The 7,325-nt window shown below is 44.6% G+C and overlaps 1 protein-coding gene across 2 annotated transcripts in view; it reads left to right on the top strand.

Annotated features, from left to right (window-relative positions):
- Positions 1-7,325, top strand: part of LOC104966124 (stromal interaction molecule 1) — a 583,137-nt gene that overhangs the window by 130,440 nt on the left and 445,372 nt on the right. The window lies entirely within an intron of this gene.

Here is a 7,325-nt window from a genome sequence, read left to right as displayed (position 1 = left end):
CTCTGTCCATTCTCTCTCTCACACACGCCTGTCTTTGAATCTTTCTCCCTTTTGCCCATCGCTTTCCTTTCTGCCACATATCATATATTACATGGCCCAGTTAAAATATTTGTATCATTTTATCTGTTGGAACCAATGGGCTTCCTTTTGCACTTTCCAAAATCCATTTTTCTCTCGTAGACACACATCGAATTGCAAGTCATTCTTGAACTGCCTCTCTGATATGTGAATGTGTTATAGGGTCAGTGTGCCCAGGGGTTAGCCCGTCGGGGGGCTTCTCCTCGGTGAGTGAGAGCCTCTGCTTTCAAACATGCTGCTTTGTGAGCTATGATAAATCTGTGGGAGCTCCAGTGCTGAGCTCAGAGCCAGAGGGAGCAGGGGGACAGCAGGGCTAGTACCAGGCAGCTCCACTCTCTCATTACTGAGAGGCCTGGATAGCACTGGGCTCCTCCCGGGACCACTGACACGGAATATTTGTAGGCCTACGGTGCAGCACTGCAGTTAGGCCAGTCACACCACAATGCCCTGTTTCCTTGAGCAGTGTCTCAGCAACAACAACAGTCCATTTAGAGGATGATGTTCTGCTGTAAACACACCTACATAGACAATAACTTTCACAAACCTCCCATCCACCCACACCTCTACTAATAAGGGATAATAGGAATCAGCAGAGAAAGGCAAGATGTCTCCGGAGTTGTGCAGCCTTAAACCATAGAGGGCTCTGTTTCCTTTCCTCCCTCTCTCTGCCTCCTCCCTCCCCTTTCTTCCTCTCTCTTTCCATCTCTTTCTCTTTACTCCAGAGGTTTGGTGTTCTGTAGATGAGTCTGGCGCCTTGTCCCCCCCTCCCCTATATGGCTCTCTGCAGCAGAATCAATATTTGAGGACAATTTGCGCCGCGCTGCTCCCTGGTGGCTGGGGTTTGACGCTGCAGCTCCACCCTCGGACGGAGAGGACTCGCCTCAGACAGATTCACAGCTCGTCTCGGGTCACCGCTATTTAACAAGAGAATCTGCAAAGTGCATCGTACATATATTTACAGCTGCTACAGTCTGGCCACCCCTGCAGCACAACAGACACACACTCCTCGGCCGTTTTTTGCCAATTTACGAGAAGGGAGACAACTGAACCGGCTAAGAGGCCCCAAGGTATCTTGGAGGGATTTGATATTACCATATTCACCTTTAATGAGTTGTTGTTACATAACATGAAAATGTAACAGGTATCAGAGTCTATCCATGGGTCTATAGATACGTTCTTTGTAAAAAAAAACAAATAACACTAAATCCACATTTAACATTATTGTTACGAGCTGGCTTCAGAAATGAGGACATAAATATACTTACTGTATGAGTTGTGCTTACAGACACATTCTCCTTGCTTTTTAACTCGAAGTGGATGTGTCTTTAATGTGTCGGTGGGGGTCTAACCTCCCAAATGGAGACTGGTTGCTTTCATCTCCACGGGTAATCAACTGGTGGTCCCCAGAGGCCAGGACCCACAGAGGCAAATAAACAGCATGGAGGACATGACTGCAGAAAAATGTGCTAATGAGAGAGGATTGGCAGTTTCTGAGAGAAAGGAAACAGAGGAACGCTGATACCTTAAAGAAAAACCCAAAATAGAGAGGTATACTGTTTGAGAGAGATGGAGCGTGTGAAGAGTATTTTAAGTGTCTTTGTTTATGCGTGAAGTCTGGGTGGCTCCTGAGAGGCCACTTGCAATCGTCAAACCAAACGCCTCCAATAGTCCATCCTCGTCGGCAATTCACACAATGGGTACCTAGAGAGGAAGAAATAAAGGGATGAAACATCATTGTCTTTGCTTATGCATCATCTTTTGTCAAGTCCAATTTGTATTAGCCTCCAGCCATATCCGGGAAATATGAGTTCAGGATTCATGTTCAGTGGTAATCTTCAGATGAAGTGACTCTGTCAGAGGGGGGAAGATGTGTGACAACTTGAGTCAGCTGGAGGAAAAGAGAGCGTTATGCCATTGTAGAGGAAACGGGCTCCACCTCCTGCTGTCTGAAACTGACATTGATATAATGTAAATCAGAGGGAGATTAGCTAATGAAGACGATCTGATCGGTGTTAACAGTGCCGGGTCGCAGCAGCTGCATGGGCATGTCACTGTCACTTCAGAGAGAACAAATCAACTCAAGCCAAAAATCTTTCCTTCTACAGATCACATCGATTTAGCGCAATAACTGTGACACATAATTACTCAAATCTGCGCTCAAAAGCTCTCAAAAATACACGATTAAAACCCCATATAATGGCATCGAGGACTTTTACCATCACTCATCTCAATCGAGTACACAGTGGCCTTCTTCACTCAGTATTCTGGTGCAGCGTGTTGGATTAGTGCAACATGGTCACGTGAAATTATTGGCTGGTTAGCCGTCAGGTGGTGATGTGGGGATTAATTGCATTAACTCCACTCTCTTACCCAGCATAGAATATGTGACAAAAACACCACAAGGCAGATCATTAAAATTCAATGAAACCAAACAAAAAAACCCGGCAAACAATCAAAAGTTCCTTTAATATTCATTTTGCGGCAGGCCTGCGACGGGCCGATATTGACGGTGGAGTGAGCGGGGGACTCATTAACATCTCCTCCCTCGCTGCTTCCTCTCGCTGAGCCCTTCCTTGCTGCGTCGTCAAACTCACTTATCTCTCTGAAGCAATTAGCCACTGGAGGCTCCATTGACCTGAGCTTTTGTTAGACTAACGGGCTGCATTAGCATGGCCGCGGCCTGGCAGTCTTGGCAATGCATGTGTCGGTGCCAATGTGAGCAGAGCTGATAAAGAGGAGCCCAGCGGTGTGCACGTGTGTGTGTTTGGAACAGCACATGAGCTACATACATGCATATTAACTGCCACTATTGTGCAATTTGCATTACGAGAACCTATACTCTTTATGTATCTGTGTGTGGTGTAGTCGTGTTTGCAAAAGGGGGATTTAAATGGCCAATGTAAGCATTTCATATCTGTGTGTAAATGTAATTTTCCCTGCCTTTATGCTACAACATGCAAAAAATTCAAGAGCTGAATGCACTGATAATGTCAACAGCAGCTATCCGTCTCCAGCAATATATATTTCCATACAATATCCCTATTGTATTCATGGTATTTTGTGTAGACATGCGCCAGAAGTAACAGATTCAATTTTGCCCACTGAAGCTATAAGATTACACATATGAACATGACAATGTGATGGGTTCCAGTGCTTGCAAGGGGAAAAGTGTTGCTTGCTGGCAAAGCTGCACATATGACTAAAGACACCACAGTGTTGTGCGTGGCCCTGGGCACTTTGCTGGCGAATATGGTATGGTAACACTGCTATTTAGAGCCTGTTTCTAATTTGAAGAAATTGCATTTACTTTAGAGTCACGCTGCATTTTTGTCAGCCGCGTAGCAAGCTCCCTGACATCTTAGAACAAACAGCCTCCACACGAAGATGACACACAAATCTGAATTTAACTATCACACAAACAGCCCCCATTTATGCTAAGTACATAAATAGCCTTCTAGTAAGTGTTTCAGTGTTTACACCAATGACAACAATAGCTAAGTATGCATGCATTATTCATAATTAATTATTCAAATGTGCAACTCCTTCCTTATTTACAGAAATTAATGTTTTGTTTCCCCGAGAAATGCTTTCTGTGTGGTACATTGGGTGGAGACGCAACGCCCTAATACATTTCCCTGTCAGGTGAGGTACGGCGAAAGTGATGAGACAGAAGAAGGGAGGACCAAACACACAGAAAACATTAGTTCCACTGTCTCCGTGGCCTGCTGCTGCAAATGTAAAATCATTACAAGCAGAGACCTCACAAGATGTGCAATGTTGTGGTTTTTGTAGTATGAGGGAGAGCCAAACCCCTGAGCCTCCCTTCCAGCTGGCCTCTGTTATGGAGAGACAGTGGCTCAAGAAAGATAGGCTGCCTTTCAATCACAGGGTTGAAGGTTCGATCTTTGTCTTCTCTGTCTATGTGTCCTTGAGGAAGATGCATTTTTAGAAAGTTTTTCCAAGTGGGTATGCCAAGTATGCCGGCTATACGTTACCAGTGTACAATTGTGTGATAATGGTTGAACGAGCTAATTGAAAATGGCTTTGTCCAGTTATAAGTAAGGCTCTGCTCACATTAAATGCAGTTCATTTGAAGGTCAGTACGTTTTTCTTTCACTCAACGCTGAAAGAAGTTCCTGTGTTCCTTTTGTCCGCATTCTGAACTAAATGATGTTGTACTAGATAGAGAAACTTGACTGCCTTGTCATTTTTAAATCATAAAACATGCTGCAATTCTTTATGCTGTGACAGTTATGCTTATATTTGCTGCCTCTTGTAGTTTTTGGGGGTTGCTACAGCTAACACAATTCTAACGGAAGGGAGAAACTACTCAAGTGGAAAACCAACTTTGACACAAGACAGGAACTTCTAGCTTCTATTCCAACAAGAAAGAAAACCTCTTTCAAAATGACACTTTTTTCTTATTGCAAAATACAACCAGCACTGGATCTTAACTTGCTTAACACTATGTGATGAGTTTCAGGGCCAAGGCTGGATCTGAGAGTTTTTGCCTCAGTTTAGTTCGGATCGATGGCTTTATCCTAAGCTGATGTGGTTTCCCTGCCCTGTAGCAGGCCCCTGGTCAAAATGTGGTAAAAATATGACTCTCACATGCTGGGGTGCATTTTCCTAAACTGAGGCTAAGCAGTTTATCTCAGCAGTACTGGCTGGTTTCTATGTCTTAGTGCGAAATATAAAAAGCTGCTATCTGCAGTCTTTAAGACAGCAGCAATTATAGTTATTAAGAGGAAACAATGACATGAGGGTGTTATGATTGAACACGTTCAAGGGAGCTGTAGTTATTAGATGTTAGCTGTTGTCATGCAAAACAAATAGAGTCTTTGCCTAAAATTATATCAAAGTGACCAAAGAAACCATCAATAACAGATTGCATTACACCACCATTGCAGTTATGGATATATGTCATCATGACTATTACACTTCCATTTGATAATTGACAGTCACTGATTGGATGGGGGAAACATACCCTTAATATATTTTTAAGGCTTGCATTGAGAAATGACGCTCACAGTTTCTGACCACTAGCTCTCCTGCTGGTGCTGATTTGCAGACACATATTTTCAGAGCCCCCCCGAGCGTGGCTGCACATCTGCCCGGACTGGCCGGCCAGATGCCATGCCCTCAGCCGGACTTCTGCCTGCCCGACAAGCTCCACAGGCGGTGACTGGCGTCTCTCATCCCCCGCTGAACCCTGCTCGCCCTCAGCGCTCAGGGCTACCCGCCTCCTCTGTGCCAGCCTGACAGATGCCCCGTCAGTGCAGATGCGAGTGGTGTTGGGGGGGGCAGAGTTGAGCTAAATCACTGTGTGATCAACGTGTGTGGTTGGGAGGTGATGGGGGCTCAGCGGGCACGCAAACATTTACAATTGGCCAGGCAGTCCTTGTAAACAGGAGTGGTTGTACAACAGAGGCAGGTTGAATAATTGATAGGATGTAAGAGGATCTGGCTTTGGGGGATTTTGGAGCATTGATTCTGGCTAAGAGGGAGAGAGCATGTGAGGAGAGAGAAAGGCTTTCCTGGTGCTCGCCTTTATAAATGCTTTCCTCCGTCCTTTAGCCCTCACCTCGCCCAGCAGTGGTGATTCTTTGGATGCCAGGTATAGTTTTTCCTCTCCGACTCCATTCATCTTCAGCTTCTCTCTATGCTCTCCTTTTGTATTGCGTTTCTTTGTGGAATCATGGGGCAGTTCTACATGCCAGTGCATGACAACAACATAGCCAGAGAGGAACAAAGGAGCAGATGGCCGCTAAAAAGGGTGAAAAATAAAAGAATTATGGAAGGATGATGGAGAAATTACACTACAAAAAGAAATCAGAAACAAAATATATAAACAGGACAAAAGAGAGGAAGAACATGATAGTGAGTGACTGAAAGGGTAGAGAGAAGAACACTGTCATAGCAAAACATCTCACTATGTCTGCCTCTGGCACAAAATGTCAGAAAACTACTCATTAAAGTGTGTGAGATTCCCCCACTTAAAAGTCATTAATAATCTGCTCCCACATACAGAAACATACATGTACAAACACACACTGCCTATGTTGCGGTTACCCTTTCATCTCACCAGCTGCAGGGCTCATAAAACGAGCTGATATAAATACATTCACCAGCCTGGTTTCAAGCCTAAGTCTGCCAACAAACACACACAGACACACAATACACACATTTGTAGATCCACACGAAGCACACAGTTTCACAGCCTCTTTTGACTTTGCACACTTCACATTCACATCATGTCCGCAGACTGGGAAACAAGCTTATCTGTGGTTGTTTCACTTGAGCTGTACTTTGCAGAAGTAGGAGAAAATGTCTCACTCTCGTCTCATCAAACAGAAGCAGAATCAAGATGTGACACTTCAACACTGGTCACTAAAAGAAACACTTCCATGTTATTGTTGTGCAAGTGATGGGTACTCGCTCGATTCAAATTCGAATGTCTCTTTGAAGAAAGTCTAACAGCTGTACCATGAGGTGCTTTCACGGTATATTGCCTGTTTTATCACAATACATCACACACATTGCTTTGGCATATTGTAATGTATGAAAGCAGCATCATCATTTCTACTTCAAACACGTTTTCTTCACATCCAACTGGCTGAAATTGCTGCAGTCATTTTAAGTCGGGGTCTTGCCTTACTGTAAGATTTCGCAATTAGCTATGATGGCTATGCTAATGCTTTCCCTCCTCTTGGCAACCCTCTTTGGTCTCCTATGGAGCTCATGTGTCTGGGGAAAGTGAATAAAGATAAGGCCTGTTTTTGGACTTGGTCTTTCTCTGGGATTTGCTTTATCTTTCCCTCAAATAAGGCCCATTTTGTGCATGAAGTAAATGAGAACAGTGGGTGGCTTCACTCAGACAAGAGACATGTGTTTGTTTGGCATTGGGTGGGTGGGTTACATCATCTAGCTGTCCGCCTCATGGCCATGCGCTCCTCTGTGCCGACACAAAGACAACGCGCTAAGACCATCATCAGAGGAAATTAGCTCAGTAGCGTTGAAAGCCCTCGCTTCTCACAATAGCCAGTGGCCATGCTAAATCATTAGCCTGTCACTTCGGTGGGGTTGAGTCCAATTATTCTCTCAATCCGCCTCCGAACCAAATTGCATTATTGCAATTATATCCATCGCATGACATATTGTCTCGGCGAGGGTGTATGAGACGGGGAAACGAGGAAAGAGACCGAAAAAAGAGCAGGGAGACGGGGGGGCGGGGGGTAATAATTTGG

The sequence above is a fragment of the Notothenia coriiceps genome, unplaced genomic scaffold, assembly GCF_000735185.1.
Source record: "Notothenia coriiceps isolate Sejong01 unplaced genomic scaffold, NC01 NC01_scaffold00037246, whole genome shotgun sequence".
In the NCBI taxonomy this organism is placed as follows: domain Eukaryota; kingdom Metazoa; phylum Chordata; class Actinopteri; order Perciformes; family Nototheniidae; genus Notothenia; species Notothenia coriiceps.
Note: the sequence above shows the minus strand (reverse complement) of the source record. Positions and strands in the feature narration are given on the sequence as shown.